Source organism: Dromaius novaehollandiae, chromosome 2, assembly GCF_036370855.1.
Source record: "Dromaius novaehollandiae isolate bDroNov1 chromosome 2, bDroNov1.hap1, whole genome shotgun sequence".
Lineage (NCBI taxonomy): Eukaryota > Metazoa > Chordata > Aves > Casuariiformes > Dromaiidae > Dromaius > Dromaius novaehollandiae.
In genome coordinates, this window is record NC_088099.1 from 163402183 (window position 1) to 163420831 (window position 18649).

The following is an 18649-nucleotide window of genomic DNA, read 5'->3' on the forward strand; positions in this document are numbered from 1 at the left end:
ACCTGACCAAATCGCAGTAATGTTTAACCTAACCTGAACTCTCTATTTATTACTATTTCTCTCTCCTCTTGGTAGTAACTGGGTACCAACTAAATTGTTTCACAGAAAAAAAACATATTTTCAGGTTGTTTTCTTACACATAAATACATAACTGCAGGCAGGCACACATCTGTCTTGGAGAGCACAATATGCACATGATTAGTACATTTAATTAGCTAATTAGATAAAGCTTGAAGGAAAGTGCAGATGGCCTTGAAGAAACACACTGTAGGATAGTCAGTGCTTTGTCTTATAGTGCTTTTGCATAGTATATCCTCTAGATATTGTTTTAAAATGGCTTGTCAGCTCTCTCACATCACTTTGGGTCACTAGTGTCATCACTTATGCAGCTCCTACTCTATTGCACTCATCAGCAATTGGCATACCAGTGATTGCTCTGTTTTCCAATCACATCTTTTTATTTGTTTACAATTGTGACACGTTTTTTTTTTTTTCCTACAGCTCTCATATCCAGAGATCTCAGGCACAAAGAATTCCAAAATAATAACATAGTAGAGAAAATATGCTAAATGGACAAAGATGTTTCCATTCTGAGTGCACTGCCGATTCCCTGTCCAAAACAAAGGAAAGTGAGATAGAGATGTCTTTTTTTGTGTTGTAATTCAGATGTAAAATTTTAGAAAATGAATTTCTGGATTTAGGCCCAGTCAGTTGAATGACAAAATTTTCTTTGACTGCAAAGCGTAGTAAATTTTCCTATCTTTCTGTCACTTTTGCTCTCTTTTTCCATCTTCAAGTCTCTGAGGACACAGTTTCAGATGTAGCATTGCTGTTGGGTCTTCCATTTTCTAATATTCTCATTGCACTTCAGGAAAGACAGCTTGCCCAGAATGAAACATCCAGAATGTTTGGGTTCTCTGCTTTCTTCTTCCATTATTTTCACAACCAAGGACACTAGCTACTGTGCAAAACATCAGTCTTGCCCACACGGGAAAATGTTTGGAAATCACACAGGAAAATGTTTTGAAATCAGAAAGATAAAAATGTTAACAACTGACAGGGTAATGAATAATACTGTAAAATATATTGAGTGTTATTTATGTTTTGGCCACCAGCCCTGATTTTCTTTTTAAGTGTTGCCCCAGTGTGGGTGATTCCAACATTGATATGTGTAAACTTTTGCTATCCTCACGACTACAAACAGCAAAGCACAAAAAGATATCTAAACCTAGTAAAACGGAAAGTGAAGAAACCTTTTCCACCACATATAACCTTAATTAAACTTTTTGTTGTTGTTGTTGGGTGACCAAGCTAAAGTGACCTTGAGCCATTAAAAGTCCTGGTTTTCTACCTCAGAGCTTGCTGAGAGGGAATCAGAAATAGTGATTTCTCAGTTTATGTTCTTCTGATGGGCAAGTCAGGTGTCAGCATCACCAGAAAAACAAAATTCATTTTTGTCAACATCAACTTCTTACATGTTTCTTCAGACACCATATCAACTGTACTTAAAGGAAACTTACATTCAGATAAAATTTCCTGTTCAACCTTTCTTCTGTTCCATTCTGGAAATACCAATCTATTCTCACAAGTTTAAAGATGTCTGCCTTTACTAGAACTGCTGTGTGGGAGTGTGGGTTTTTCCTTTCCTGTCTACTTTTGGTTTTTATATTTACTGTATAATCTGGATTTTTTTTTATACATTAACAACATAACTTTTACTTTCCTCATCTCAAAACCTTTCAGTGATGCATCTGAATAAGACTGAATTCCCTATTCATTCTACCCCGGGAAGAACAGAAGCTGTGAAAGGACCTGGTGACCCCAAACAGGACAGTCACCAACTAAGAAATGCAGCAGGAATTCAATCTCTTGACATTTTGACCCAAATCTACAAAGCATGATCATGCTCTAGGGTCATAACTACATGAAGTGTTTCATGATCTATTAGTATTTCTCAATCTTTTTCCAAACTGGACTACATAAGAGCACTTTCACTATAAATTGAAAACTTTAACCTTCAAGAACTCTCCAAGAACTGTCTTTAAGACATCCATTTTAGGTGATTATTTACTGTTTTCTGGACAAAATTAGCAAACATTATAATTAAGAAGTTTGTTTTTGTTATTATTTAGTGGGGGTTTTGATTGTTTGGTTGGGTTTGGCTTTTTTTTTTTTTATTTATTTATTTTTTTTTTTTTTGGTAGTACAGAAAATGAAGGGCTATCCTGGACCTGGGATCTTGGAAGTCATATGCTTACAGAAAAATCTATTCAGCATGCACCTGATTCACAAATGATGATCACAGCCAGGAGTCATAAGTCCCCTCATTATGCATCCAAACCTCTTTGCATGCATTGCTGCTTTGACATTGCTAAGCTGCTGGTGAAGGAACACCTCCATTTCCGTGATGCACAAGCTGGCATAAGCCAACACAGCATTCATTTTGCTCCCTGCACCGACCGCAACGTGCAGTGATTCGCAACACGCTGTGGGAACAACGGAGTCATTGCTGCTGCAGATCAGGCAGCCGAGGACAGGCAACCCGGCAGTGAGCCCTCGGCAAGTCATCCTGCCTCCAAGTCACAGCCAATCCTCAGATACAGGGGCACAGCAGGAAAACCTCGATAAATGCGTAACCCACAGTCTGAGAAGCTTCTGACCAGTGTGTATTTAAAGTTACATGAAATTTTCAGGCTTTTTTTCAAAGTGATGGTTTGGGGAAGTGAGCTAGTCATTTTAAAATGGTCTTTTAACCTTATAAAAGTGATTGGCCAAATTTTATGCGCTGGCATATTCCTGTATGCTTAGTGAGTGCTCAACATAAGCACATGGATTTATATCCACACATAAATGAACCAAGTAGACACTGATAATCAGGATAATGATGCCAATAATACACACACCAGAGAACTCTAAATGCCCAGCTAGCACTGGAACTATCCGCATTCATAATAGCATGCTTTCAGAAGTTTTATTCTTTTAATAGCTGAGGCATTTTTCAGCTAGTTAAATGCAAGATCATTCTAATAGATGCTGAAGTCATTCCAGTGAGCAGGAAAGAGCCTCGAGCCAAACGCCAGTGATGCGACCACGTGACCGTACCAGCCCGGACCCAGTCGTTGCTGAGATCAGCCTGTGCCTTTGAACTGCGTCTCTTGCATCGTGTCAGTGAAGGCACCAGGGCATTGAATTTTGCAGCCAGCTGACATCTCCACACTCTGTCGTACTGAATTCCTCTTGCCATCTTCCGTATTCTGCCAGCCTCAGATATGGGCTGAATTTGTGTCATTGCTGGCTCACGTAAGCATCAAACTGTGCACAGCAGCTTCTCCAGTTGCAAATTGTATCTTACATTTCTGCTGAACAATGTCAAAACCTCTGGTTTACCATTGAATGCTACATGTGGATAATCTTTCTATCAGATGATCAGCTCAGCTTGACACAAAAAAAACCCAAAACCCAAAAAACAGCACAGTTGTTTAACAGCTATTATTTTCTAAGCTAAATTATGCCTATAAAATATCAGCAAAAGTAGACAAAGGAACTTCCAAACCAGTGAAGTTTATTGTGCTGACCGCAGCTGCATCCCCTTGGGTGAGGACCGAGTCCCATAACCTGCTCGTGATGCTACGGCATGCCCGGGACTCAGACAGGCTCAGCAGGCCCTTGGCGAGCTGAGCTGATCAGTCCTTGCAGATTAAACAGGACTGCTAATCTCCAGAATTTACCAGTCCTTGGGAAAATCCCACATACTGGCTTCTTGGCACGTGCTTTTCCTCTCTTCCGCCTGCTGTTTTCCAGCAGCTATTTCTCCACCCAAACCTGTGTATATCTACAGAATTCATTTTCACAAATTCACACAGAAAGGGCCTTTCTGATATTATCACATTCAAGACAGAGTCATGCTCTCTGGCATAAAATGTAAAAGCTTGGTAAGTAAATCTAGCATCAATCTTGCTGTGCGCTAACACAACCTTTTTTTTTTTTTTTTTTTTTTTTCTGTTTTCACCTCAGACTTGTTCCTATCTCAAAGACACATCTCAGGGGGAGTGGGATCACAAGAGTTAGACAATTTATGATAATTTTAAATTCCCTGTGGATTTGTAATCCCTTACAACACGCACAGAAACAAAATAACGTGCTGTGACACAATAACCAAAGGACATTCTGTGTTAAATAAAGCACATTCATATGTTCTCTTTCAGTTTGCTCATCCTTGCAAGACAATATAGTACAGATCCGTGCAGGTGTTTTGGGAACAAACCCAAATTTTAAACAGGATATTAACCTTGGATTAATATAAGCCTGAAATCTGCAGATATTATCACACTCATCTGAAATTCCCAGCATTTCAGCACAGACATTTGCTAAAAGGCCCATCTTTAATTGTAGCTAAGGAATACACTGTGTATTTCTCTGCCTTGGAAACAGGAGTGCATAGACTGGGTCATGCTATTTTGCCAATGATAAATAGTGTGGGTTTTCATAACTATAAGAGAAAAATGATTTTTTTCTCTGATCATTGTGCTTTTTGTCTACTTTAGAAATGCTCCCTACTTCCAATGGATTCCCTAAATTAAACAAAGACAGCAGTCAATTTATTTGCAGAATGAAAACACTTAAATAAGGCAGTTTCCAGCATGCTTAGCCTTGGGAATCATTCTGCCTAGGAGAAAGAAGAGCTGCTGAATTACGTTGCAGTGAGGAATATAGAGTGACTGGGCATATGCTCATTTCCATGAGCTCAGTGATCAACACTTTCAAGTTGAAAGGCCTTTGTTTTATAAATAGTGCATATTGAAAAGCTGGGATTACAGGAAAACTAATGCCTACAAAAAAAGTAAACTAAAATTTAGTTTGATGTTGTTGGTAATCACAGAATTTTCACAGTGGTTTGAAACAGTAGACCACGTGGGATTTCTGGTAACAAGATGCACATTGCAAATAAAATCATGTTAAAATGGATTCTCCATCCTTGTTTAAATCTTTGTAATTTGTACAGTGTCCTACAGGAGCATCTATCAATACTGGAAAATTTTGCAATGATTGCAATACTGAACCTGGATTTAGGATTTACATATTAAGTGAATCATTCAAATGGAGATTCCTGTTGTTACCTTCGGAAATTCATTTGGAACAAAGTAAAAAAAAATTAACTAGACAGACTGAGACAATTACATTCAAAAAAATGAAATTCATCCTTTCCTACTCATATGCCCCCTAAATTTCATTAGGCATTTCTATTGCATGGTTTCCTATATTCACATTAGAAAGAACTATCCAACATTCCTTAGATAGCATCTAGCTATCAACCTGGCTTTTTCCTTGACAACTTTCTTCAGATCCAATAACCTCTATCAAGCTTAGGAACTACAGATATCAGTTTTCTTCTATTCTTGGTCGAAATCAGAAACTATATAATAATGAAAGCAAAAATTCAAAAAGCAGAGTCCAGAACACAATACCCTATTGCAGCTAATACAGTTGAGAGAGTAAAATATATATATATACATATATATATGTGTGTGTGGGGGGGGGTTTCTTTTTCATGTCACTATTCTTTTTCTTTAATCTGAAATAATATTATTCACAATTTAAATAATGAATTCATTGTTCTCCTCTTAGTTCTTCCATTTTATCCTTTTTTTTCCCCCTACATACTTTTTCTCTTATTGGCCTATTTTCCAAAACCTCTATACCTGAACTTAGCTGGATATGATTTTAATTGACTATCTAAAAACCTTAGGCATTTATTCAGGGAGCAGTTCAGAAGATCTACGCTACCATGCAGCCAATTTGCTTTATTTTCAATGGAGGCAATGAGCCCTTCAGGTGGCTAATTTACCTTATTCAGTATAACAAAGATTTACAGCAGACAGTGCTAGATCACCTCCTAAGATTTGTTTCCCTTCACTGATTAATTAAAGAAGCCTAAAGCAACCTACCCAGAGACACACATAGGCACTGTAGACATCAGCCTGCATAAACCCCTTTGTAGCTCCCTAAAATTTTGGTCCAAGCTGTGTGGGCCACTTAGATAAGTGAGATGTGCTGGATTCTCAGCTCTTGTCCAGAGATTCATTCTATCACTATTTCCATAAAAAAAACATAGCGTAGCTGGTGTGAGCGACTGCAGTGTGGCAACAAAGGTAACCCTTCGAATTAGCTGCTGCGGATAAGCAACTGACACATTTAAAAAACCCACCACTGCTCGTTAATTGCTTGGAAATAATTGCCAATAGCTCGTTAGAATTTAATGCAATGGGCACACAACATTTTATGTAAGTATAGCAAAAAAGTAGTTAAACCCTGCATTAGCACCTGCTTTGTTTTGTTTCTTTTCCTCAGCTCCAGCAGATAAAGACACTTTTTTTTTGGGGGGGGGGGGGAGGGGGAGGTATAGTATGAAAAAATTATACGTATTGAATTTAGAGTAGATATCATCCTAGCAATCTGCCCTTAACATAGCATGTTGCAATTTTTTTTCCTTATGCTAATCTGTACAACACAGATAGCACGTCATTTAGACACCAAGTCTGCTTTTTTGTTTCTTAACTCTTTACAGAGACCTGGGCTGCTATGCTTGGAGAGCCCTTTCTGAAAGGGCTGTGAATACAGCACAATCAGGCAAACTGCTGCACATGTGCTGTGGTGAACTGGAACGGGGCAGTAGGTCTAGTTAGATGGAAGAAATAAATAGATTTAAAAGTGACTATATTTGGTTGAGGCTGTCTAAAGAAATCAGAACAGAGAGGCTTTCCTGTTATTGGAACAGTGTTAATAACACAGTTTAGAAAAGATTCAGAAAAGGATTTAGAGACTAAAAATGATTTGCTGGTGAATGTTACATTCCTGTCTTTGAAAGGAGGACCGAGAAAGCTTGAGTGTCTGAAGCACCTTTCCCCCAAAAGCCTATAATTCATTCTACATGGAGAAGTCTGCATTGTGGCAGGTAATCCTTCTCAGATTCATTTAAGATCTGGAAAATAAACACAGTCTTATCTGACTCTCCAGAAGGACTTACTCTTGTAAGTGTGCCTGCAGTGTTCTCACCTTTGAAAAACAAAATCTAATGTATGCCTCAAACATGAATCAAGGCATTTGCATGAAATGGCCTGTCCATTTCCAGAAATATGGGCCCATGTTGAAGTTAATCCTGTGAGCTGATTAGAATTGAAGCAAGTGGCAGTTGTGAATGGCTGATGATTCCTCCCGTACAAAATATAACTTATTTTTAATATGCAGCTATAGATAGAAATGCCATGTCTATGGGGATGTTTGAGTCCCCCTTGATTCAGCTATTATATGAAAGATGGGCATCAGCAATGCTCCCTATTTCATTTAAATTTTCAGGAGTTAGCTTGGTTCATATCTCCCAGGGAACACTTGTAGGTACCTACTTTGAAGAAGGTCCAATGGGTTGGACAGAGCTACCTCTCTTGAAGTCAAAACCCTGCAAAGGATTAGGATTTCAGACACATCATGTGTTTCCTATTCGATAGCTCCTTCTCACAGTCAAGGCTTTATTCTCATTTGAAGGCTGCTAAATCTCATCTGTTAAATATAGGGGACTTTGATGCCTATTTATGGGTTTTGATTGGAATTCACATAAATTTATAAACTAAGTACAGGAGATGCAAATCTCATTAGTGGCTTTATGAAACTCTAACTGGAGAGAAGATCATATTAATCAAGAAATATTTGCATAAACATGCCATTGGTTATTCCAAAATCATACCATGAATATGAAAATATTTCCAGTTTGATTGGATCCTGTGCTAAGGAAAATTAAAGAACAAATTCTAATCACTTCCAGCACTTGAATTTGTAAACTGCTTGTTGGTTTCCAATTTCATCTAACTATTCAATCTCTTGTTTACTTTAGCTAATCTCAAATTAATTTTCTATTTATGTCCTTATATTGTACCTGTTGTCAGTGTAGCAATTCCTTATCTGTTTTATTAAACAGCAGGTTCTCTCAAAACTTATGGAGATGTAAGTTTGTAGAGTTGATCTCTTATGGAGGACCAACAGACCAAGGCATCGAAACTCTGGGGTGGTAATGTTGTTTTATTAATATCAATAGACAGAATGGCCCATCACTATTGATAGCAGTTGGGAGTTTTGAAACAAAATTTTTGAGATAATTTTTTCAATAAGGTCTATTAAGAAAGAAAATATTTGCATGTAATTGCTTTCTTATTCTTTTATTGTTCAAAAAAATCAAAGTTTTTGATTTATATTCTATGCTCTACCCTTTCTTGTTTCTTTTGCACCTTTTCTGGTGAAAAATACGTTTTGAGAATGATAAAACTTGGCTGGGAAATGGCAGAAGAGACAGAAGAAAAAGAAGTCAGATCTGGGTTTTGTGGAAAAAAGAACCTTTTGGGGGGTAGAGGAAAATTTAAAAAAAAGAAATCTCAATTTCTTAGATGATTCTTCAAGGACAAGAGAAGATAACAAACTCCCTCTGTAAAGACAATTAATTTAGTTGCCATTCAAATGGAATCAAATGGAATTAGGGAATCTGTACTACTGAAAACTGATATCACTTTTGTTGAATTAAAAAAGCAATTGTCTTGATTCAAAATCTGTGAGAAGTTTGCACCATGCATGGACCAGAAACATTGCTGATCATAACAAACAAAAATCACCGTATACAGAAAGAGAGATATTACAGGAGACAAATTAGAAATGTTCCTTTTATTAATCAGTAGATTACCATATATTTTGCAGCCTAGAATCAATCTCTCTCTCTCTCTTTTTTTTTTTTTTTTTAGTAGTGAAAACTAGGTAGCTGAGTAATTTACTCTAGGTTTATATTTATGATAATTGCATCCACGTTTCCTATTAAACTAATCATTAATACCACTTTGGTATAATTAATATGCAATAAGCATATTGTTTGAGGATACTAAATGTTTAGGTTTATGCTTTTACACATCTCACTTGTTTTTCAGTAACTTAATGTATCTGTCTAGACATTAACTAGGCAAAAGGCTTTTAGTTTTACTGTTATTACCAACTGTGTTCTATTTTGACTAATCCATTAAAATACTTCAGATAATTGATGCAGTTACTTGCAGCTGCGGAAGAGACAAATATAATCCCCAAAGTAGTCTGACCCAGTAAAATTATTGTTCTGTTTTTCTACACCTCCTTAAAGAGAAACAGAAATCTAGTGCTTAGAAATAAGCACACTGAAAAATATCAAGGACCATCATTTTCAGAAGCTTCTTATGTATTTCAATTAACTTTTTTTCTTACCTTCTTCTTTACTTACAGCTGAATTCTTCCTTCACGTAAGCAGTATAAGTCCTATGGGCTTCACTAAGTGCAGTTGGGGTTTTGTGCTTACTTGCAGCATCTTAGGGATTGTAAGATCTGGATTCTGCTCTATCACAGACTTCGTATGTTTGATTCTGTGAAAATAACTTTAAATAAAATTCATCTGAGGCACTGAGGGCTCCCAGCTCCCGAGCAGAAGATCAGCACCTCTGCAAATCAAGTCCTCACTTTCTGAGGAGCAAACCCTCCCTCTCACTCTCCCTGGGTTTGGGTAGCAGAGGCTGCTGTGCACCCTAGGTTGTGTATAACCTTACTCAGCAACTCCCTCCGTGACAGTAGTGCTGAATACTACATAACTATCTCCCCCTGTGCTTCTGTACATGCCCAGATTTTCCCATTTCAGAGCAGTTTTCTGCATACATCCCACATCAACACATTCATTATCTCTGAAGTTAGGGGTCCTCCTGCCCACCTCCTACAAAGGAAATAATTATTTCCCATCTATTCCTAATATACACCGAGAAGATCCTACTCTTTGCATCATGCAGTTGTATCAACCTCTCTTTGGATGGGAGAAATGCCTGACAGTCACTACTCTTACAAATATGATTCCTTGGCAAGAAAGGAGTCCTATTAAATGCTTTGGTTGCAGCTATCGTTGTTGAAGTTTCCTATCACTTACTCCCAGGTGGACAATATTGCATCTCTGAGTTAGATGTCCAGGCCTAAAGCAGATGTAGAGAGATTTCAGGCTTCGCTGCTCATCATGTCTACATGAATGCATCAAAAAAGAAGTGCTTAAAGCAGGATTCTGAGGGATACGAAATTACAAGTTAGTCATGGCAGAACTGAAGTCCTTTATCAGCTCTAGCTCACCTGATGTCTATGATCATTTGATGTTATTACTTCCACTTCTTCCTTTAGGGTAACTCTTTCTCCAGACGGTATGCAAAGCCATGCCACTGACAGCTCCTCTTTGAAGAGTGATTTGGTCAGCTAAAAGGGAATTGTCTTGATCTGTATTACTATTCTACTGACTTTAGTAGGTTTTACACCTTAACCTCACTCAAATTTCTCATCTAACTGACTTTAGTGCAATCCTATTGAAATTAGCTAGTCTGGCAGATAGGAATCTTTTACTCTAGGTGATTCAAAACAATGCAGTTTCCACTGCAGGTGATTTTACTTACAGCTTCAGGATTGGCTTCAGGTTGGTGGAAATAAATATTATTGATGGTCTATAGGCAAGATACCCAGCTGCTGTAAATTAATAGAGCTGCAAGATTAAATAGCTCTACAGTGATTTAGATGATCTGAGCACCTGACCATTGTATTTTATACTGGTATTCCTTGCAGATATCCCTTGAAAAGTGGATCTACTTGAAGCTGTGAGTTGTTTGCTTACTATTCTGATTCATTTTGCTCTGGGGTTGAGAAAGAGAACTGATATAGAAGTTCTGTAATGGCCCAAGAAGGAATACACACACAGGTTATGTAGTATATAAATGTGATGAAGTAGAAATGCAAGAAGAAATTGAGCAACAAATCAATAGTCATTTCCCACTGCTGTTTTCAGCTGTAAAAACATAACACAGGCAATGAGGGGAGTATATGATTTCTCAATGAATACCAATTTAAGGCAGACACAAATATTTACTTTTAGCAGAAGCAATATTTCTAACACACATTCACGTATCATGCCAAAAAAATCACTCAGGAGATCTGTGGGAAATACTTGAAAGTTGTCTCATCCTTTCATCACACTAGGTGGTCTGTTCTGACTTACATATCTTGAATCTCTCTCTCCCTTCCTCCTGCTGTAGGAACAACTATGTGTACACAGTGGAGGGGTATTTTTCTACAGAATTCGGGTACTTGAGTCCTATTTTATAGAAGTGCTACTTACACACCAGGAGGTCTTCATTGATGGTGTGAATTGACACTAATCAAATGTTCGAAGGTTCAGAGATCTGAAAGCATTTGTGCTAGCTTCCATTCACCTACACCATCTAAGGATCAGGGCAAATGAGCCCTCTCTAGCAGGGGCAAAATATGCTTTCATAACAGACCAGCAATCATGAGGTCAGGAAAGATTCCAGGAAACTCCATATATTGATTTCTTCCTAATAAAAATGTTGAGAAATATTTCTTTTTATTTCCTCACTCTTTTCTTTCTGTTTCTTGAAGCATAGAAGCTAATTTATTTTACTTTATTAGGAAAAAAAAGGCTTATGGGAAATTGGTAAAGATTTTTTTTTTTTACTTTTAGTGAAAATTTGTCTTTCTTTGAAAATGAAAATGAGCATTTCCTACTTGTAGTACCCAGTTCTGTTTAATTTATTCTAACAGTAATGTGGAGAAAGTGGAATTATATTATGCATTGAATTTAATTCCAGCTCAGCCGTTTTTTCTCTGCAGTGAATCAGTTCAATTTTGCTAATACCAAAAACACTACTTTTGGTAACAAGAGATAATAAAAAACCTCCCCCCCCCCCACAGAGAAATATGCAAAGATACATAGCTTAAAAACAAAGAAGAGAGAGCTGATTTGCCAAAAAGCCAACACACAGGCATCCACAAGAAAAGCAATTTCCACTGTTGTTGGTTTACAAGTTTGCACAACACTAATCATCACCATCTAATTCTCATTCCTCAGCTTTTCAGGGTCAGGGATTTTCATATCATATATCATGAATAAATAGATTTTTTTCTTATACATATATTTTGGTCAAATTTAATCCAGTCATTTGTATCTTAGACCTGTCACCTTTGGCATCACTCACCATATTGTTTTTGTTCACTGCAATAATTTTGCTCAGATTGGACTCTGTTTGTTTTTAGTTTTGGAATAATTCAGTCAGTGCTGATATGAGTTGTGGAAAATAAATGCCATTAGCCAAAAAATCTCTCACATTCTCTCTTTTAAGCCTAAAATTATTTAAAAAGGTAAAATGTGTACATGAAACTCAAGAGGAAACAAACAAACAAACAAAACTATCTTGTTGATACCTACTACTCTATGCAATTTAAAGATAAGTCATAAAATTAGTAATGAGAAAAAAACTTTTACTATCTCCTTTACATAAGTATGGATGAGGATTCAGTGTCAGAATGAGACCAACCATTTTGGTGACACTGAATATGAATTAAATATTATTAAATACTGAGTTTTCTAAGTATCACATATGTTACACAGCTCATATGCACCTTCATATAGAATTCAGTTTTAAGTGTTCATAACTTTGGGGCAAGGATTCAAACAAGTTTACCTGTCAAAGTCCCTTCCAAACCTATTTTTCCACTTGAGACTAAGCTATTTTGCATTCACAGCCAGCAATGTATACTTTTCCCCCCCTTTTTAAAAAATAATCCAGTTAAACTTATTTTTTCATATCATTTATGTTGTTGTTACCTGTGAAACTATTATTTTGAAAATTGACTTTTATTTATATATAATTACAAATAATGTTGCAAACTCAGTATACAGTAGTCCGCATACAGTAGTCTGCAAATCTGTGCAGATGCAATTAAAAAGTGACTCAAAGTCACAGATTATAAGAAATTTTCACATGGCATACATCGGGCACTATTCAGCAAGTTTCACTGATATTCTTCCTGTATTGCATTAATAGGGTTAAAGTTCCACTAGAGAAATATAAGTATACAGCCATTTGACTAACAGTGGTAGCAAAATGATAAACCCTTTAGATACTAGTTAGCTGTTTATTCAACTTCATTGAGAGATTTTCTGGAAAGCACTGATGGGGAAGACCTGATATCAAGCAGTGGTAGAGGAAAGGATGCTAGACTACTGGATGAGGCATTGCTGACTGGAAAGCAGGCTTGATATTTGAAGCCCCTGTGACCTGCCATATCATTCCCTGGCCCCACATATTCTGTATGTTATTGATGGCTGTAGCACGTCTCAAAGTGCTTGGGAAGAGCAGGTACATTCATCAGTGTGTGATCACTAATGAACATCAAGCTGGACTAGCTGATGAGTAGGGCAAGAGGTTTGGGAGCCAGGTATTGAAGCGGTTGCAAGCCTGGGCTGAACATTGGAGAGAGCAGAAGGTCTGTGAGTTGGCTACTGGAGGGACCAGAGGGTCCCTCTAGTGAAAAGGTCTGAAGGTGAAAAGGTTTGAGAAATAGCAAGTCGGTTAAGATCTGTACTGTGATCTTACTAATGTCCATATAAATGCAGCCAGTGCCTTATCAGAACAATTACTTTTATTCCAATATAATTTAAGGCACAATTTATCCTGACCTCCCCCTGACTCATTTCCTCATTTCAGCTCAGGTCAGCATCCAGTTTGCAATGAACCTTTCTCTTTACTGTTGCTCTCTGATGTTTCCCGTGCAGCTGCCACTTCAGTTTTCTAATCATAATCCCACAAGGCAGAGTTCCCTTTCATGGGCTTGCATTCCTTATCAAAGCCTGTTATATCTAGGCTGCCACAAAAGCCTCTTCGTAATTACATAAACTCAGATTTGGTTGCACAATGCCCTTTATTACCATTTTTGTATAACGAGAATTAGATAATGGCTGTTGGCCTCAATAATGTGATTTATTTCCATTCTACAGCACAATTCTGAGCTACCTGTAAAGCGGAGCCTTTCCTCCGGGAAGATGCCACGCCATCCTCTAGGCAGTTTATACACAGCTCCTTCGTGATACAACATCCAGATAAGGTATAGCTATGCTGCTGTAACAACAGTTTATGTCCCATCCTGTTATCCAGCTTCAGTGGCATTCAGCACGACTGCACTGTCTTCGCAGGTGGATCTGTTCACCCTTCCCACCGTTGGCACTGATTTGTTTAGATCATGGCCAAGTCTCTAAAACCTCTCAGGGTCTCTGGAGTGAAGAACCAGCAAGTCTATGGCCTCTTCTGCAGCTTTAATCCTCGGCACCAAAGTCATGTTTTCACCATTGTCAGAAGGATTGCAGTGTATTATTTCCATCGTTCCTTTAAGCCCACGGCTTTATTTGCTAGTAGCAGCCTAAGCATGGTGGTACAGAGATAACAGCACGGCTATAAAGTCACCTAAAACTAACAGGGCAGCAAAGCATCCAAACTGGCATCTGTCACCACAGGTGTCTACAAACACCTGGATCATAGCTCCAATGATGGGACTCTAAAATATGTTGTATAATTAATTTGGGTTTTTTTGTGAAGTGTGCAAGAAGCAAGTTATTATAAAACTTTGGAAATGTTTCTATTAGTGGTCATGCTGCCTGGGAAGAAGAAACTTCTGCATGATGCCCAAAAGCTCTGGTATGTAGTTTTCAAAATGTTACAGTGTAAGTTTATGACTGCAATTCAGTTTAACTCCTGAGGGAAGAAGCAAAAAAAGGCAGAAAAATAGGTACTTTAGGGTCCCTTTTTATTTAGCTAAAAAATCTAGTCTTAAATAAGCTTGACAATTTCAGGCACAGAGAACACCTAAAAGCAAAAGGAGAATATAAAGAGGTCCTCTTGTTTACAGAAGATGTAAAAGCAGTGATAAAAGCCCCTGATAGAAATAGAAGTTAAAAACAAAACAAAACAACAGAAAAACAGAAACCTCATTTATTTTAGAAGGGTGGTATGGCTGAATTTATTTCCTGGGTAAGAAAGTACATCAGAACTAACTCTTTAAAGACATAGTTGAGCAGTGTTAAACTCAACAGCCCAGCCCTGTCTGCACAATCAAATTTTTCATTAGAATTCTTAAGTTTCAGGTAGCCTTTGAGAAAAGCATAGTGCTATTTTAGCATTGCAGGCTCCATCTCCAGTATTTTTAATTCTAGTAAAATATGAAGAGAATCAGACTGAAAGCCTAGTATTTCCAACAATTATAATGGAAAGTTTAACCCTTTACTTTGCTAGACCAGATTGCAAGTGCCCCCACTTCCCAACTGTGTTTTTCCTTGTCAAGAGGCTTAAGAAAAGGTGCTTTATTTCCCCAGAAAGAGCAGGTCAAGATTTAGGGTGAATAAGCATATGCAGGGAGTTCCTACTGCCCAACATGCAAGAAATTCCTTAGTGTATCCCACCAAGCTGCATAAAGACTGGAATTCTTCAGAGAGAAACGTCTTCTGTGGACATAAACCAACTTTTTTTCTTTTTCTTTTTTCTTTAGCAAGCAACAGACTGGGAAACAACAACTTGCAACTCTGGGAATGTCCATACTCATGGTGAGGATGTAAGGAGAAAGGTCAATACCCTTGGTCAATGCCCCATAGTCAGACAAAAAGGTCTTTAAACTTGTTATCCTTCCTCCAAGAGCAGCCAACAGCAGATGCTTAGGGAAGAGTATAAACACAATTATTTTCTGATGCTTTTCCAGCATAAGGGCATCTCATGGTTAGGCATTTCCTGAGCCGAGAGATGAAGTCTCTATATAACAGCAGCTCATGTTGGTCTGCGGGGTGGTTCTACCCAGGGGAACTGGATGAGGATTTTGAATTTTGCTTCTCCTTGTCTTTTAAACACTGCAGTGTTGTAGGGCATTAGGGTCATGTTCATGATGGTCAGCAATGTATGCAATACAATGGGATGGGGATAGAAATCTCGATAAATGAGAGATGGTGGTTTCATACAGAAAAATTTCTATTTTAACTGTAGCAGGGAATACATGTAAAGTATTGCTTGCATGGCATGGTATATGAACACTAATCCAGAACACATAGATATTACTAAGGGCCTTTCTGCAGATTTAAGCTGTGTAGTGCATTTTGTGTGTGTCTTTATGTTTGTGTACGTGTGACTTATTCCAGAGGAAGTGCTGTATCTAAACAGATGAGGAAGATTCATGCACAAAAGTATTCTTATGCTTTTTGTTGCACTGAAGACTTTAAGTAAGACTGTGCTCAGCAGAAGAGAGGGAGGGTTTATAATGTTTGAATTCCCACTATTAGGAAAATAAGCTACTTCAAGTAGAATTTGAGGCATTATTAATCACCCCAGAAATAATTGCTGGGAAAGCAGATTTGTTTCTCATCTCAGTCTTCCTACCTCAGTGGTGAGACTCCGGATCTACTTTGTCTGCATCACTTTAAATGGATATATCTGTGTCTCTTGACGAACAAAAAGGAGTATGTTACTCACTATGTATCTGCAAAACCTGAAACAGATGGGGATAAGGGACTAAAAGATGAAAACTCTACAAAAAGAAATATGTTTATATTTTATTATTTGCCTTCCTTTCACAGTTACTCCAGGGGGATTAGAACACTTGATTTCATTTTTCATCTCTAGTAGAAATTTGGTACCTGCTCTTTGGCCTGGCTCTCCATATTTAATCTCCCCGTTTATCATAAATGTGGATGTTAATTTTCTCCATTTTATCTAAAGAAGAGCTAAGATACTATGCTTAAAAAGTACAGATAAATACTTAAAATAGTGAGAATGATACCATAACTGTTACTTTTGATGATTCAGAATTTGCAGAAGTTGAATTCAAACTGTGAAAATTAGACCCAGCATGGATGGTACTGTGATATGAAAAGTAAATTACAAATAGTGAAGCTTTGGTTAAACAGGTTGAGCTTCAAGAAAAGGCAGATAGATTGCATATTATGATATAATTTTACAAATACTTTATATAAAACTAGTATTTTTATGAGGAAATATGAGAAAATAATTCTTTCTACTATCTGAAGGTAGTCAGAAAATGTCTTTAAGAAGCATTCAAAGCAGAGGAAATAGAAATTCAAAATTTGTGTCATGAAGAATTGATATTTCAGTATTTTACTTCTAAATAGGGAGAACTTAATCTTTTTAAAGTTGCCTATAAAATTGAATTTCCAGGATATTTTCATTCAGAGAAAAATCACATCAGAATGGAAATTCAACATGTCATTTAAAATGTTATAGTCATTTCATATTTTTATTAGTTTATTCTAGCTGCTGTATTACTGACAGGCCAACATACTTGTGTATGACATGCTTTATTTATTAAATGAGAATGTGTGGGTGCTACTCTACATTAATTGAAACATTATTTCTTTCCTGCATCAAAGTATTTGCCTTATGCATTATAATAAAAGTCTGTCACTTTCATGACTTCAGATGGGATTTGCTATCCACTGTAGAACTGCCAAAAACAGGTATGCCATATATTGTTACTGTTATTTGAGTGTTACGTATTGAAATATATCATCAACATTTGACCACTTCTCATCCTTTTTCTCTACCTAGCTGCCTCTTTTTTTATATCATACATCACTGAGCCTCACACTTCTCATCTCACAAGCTTTATATGTATATATATATATATTTTTTTCACTCCGTGTCTTAATTGTGATTTGGTTGGAAGAAGATGGGTGCTATCATTGCATGGTGACATAACTTATGGCCTAAATGAATATGTTTTAACCAGAACTGAAAAATCCAATTTTGTTTTAGCTGCTGTCAGCGTCAAACTTTCATTGCAATACAGCCAAGAAACATGGTAATCTAAAAAGAAAAGATAAGCTGGTTCAACCAGTAGTAACAAAAGCTTCTTTTGATAAGTTAAATATCAAAATAAAATAAAATAGACTTGTTGTTAAGCTGCTATCACAATGGGTCAGGAATACTTATACGTTGCAGAAAATAATGTAAAAATTACAATGTAAGACTTTTATTTTAATTACTGAACCATTTCAAGTAAATGAAGAAATTCATGTTTATGAGAAATTATAAAAACACAATCAAATTCATTAAAACTTTTTATTCCATGTTTTTCAATTAAAATCTGATTAAACAACAATAACAAAAAATCCAGCCATTCTAATTCCAGGTAAAAACTAAGACAGACAATTAAAACCAAAATAAATCAAACAACTTCCCTTACAAAATTTTATAAGTATTATGACTCTAAGTTATTCACAAGGACAACATCAGAAGTGAGTTCACTAACTCCCTGCATAAATAGATCTCTTCTCAGAACTGTCCTGTTGCTATGGGGATCTACCACTCTGTCCTTCATTCATTTTTAATTTCTGTGAAACCTCATTAGCCATCAGTATAAAAATCTCTCTTTTATCTGCCAGGGGAACCAAAGACTCTCTTGAAGGCTCAGAGGGTCTGTGCACCACTGAGACTAGTGCAGCCCTATCCCAAAAAGCCACATTATATAATGATATTTCAGAAGTTGATGAATATCTTGTCTTTGTAATCCTTCCTGGAAGGCTGTTGCTGAGTTTCGCTGCCCTAAGGGCTACGCATTTTGTTCTAATTTCCAAATATGCTGTTTTCAGTTGCTACCCAAGAAATACAGGCTTGGCACAAGAGCAATCTTTTTACTTTCTTCTCCACCTGCACTCCTACACACCCTTCTCTCTATCGTATATTTATAGATAGCAATCACATCCCTCCTTAGCCTTTGTTTT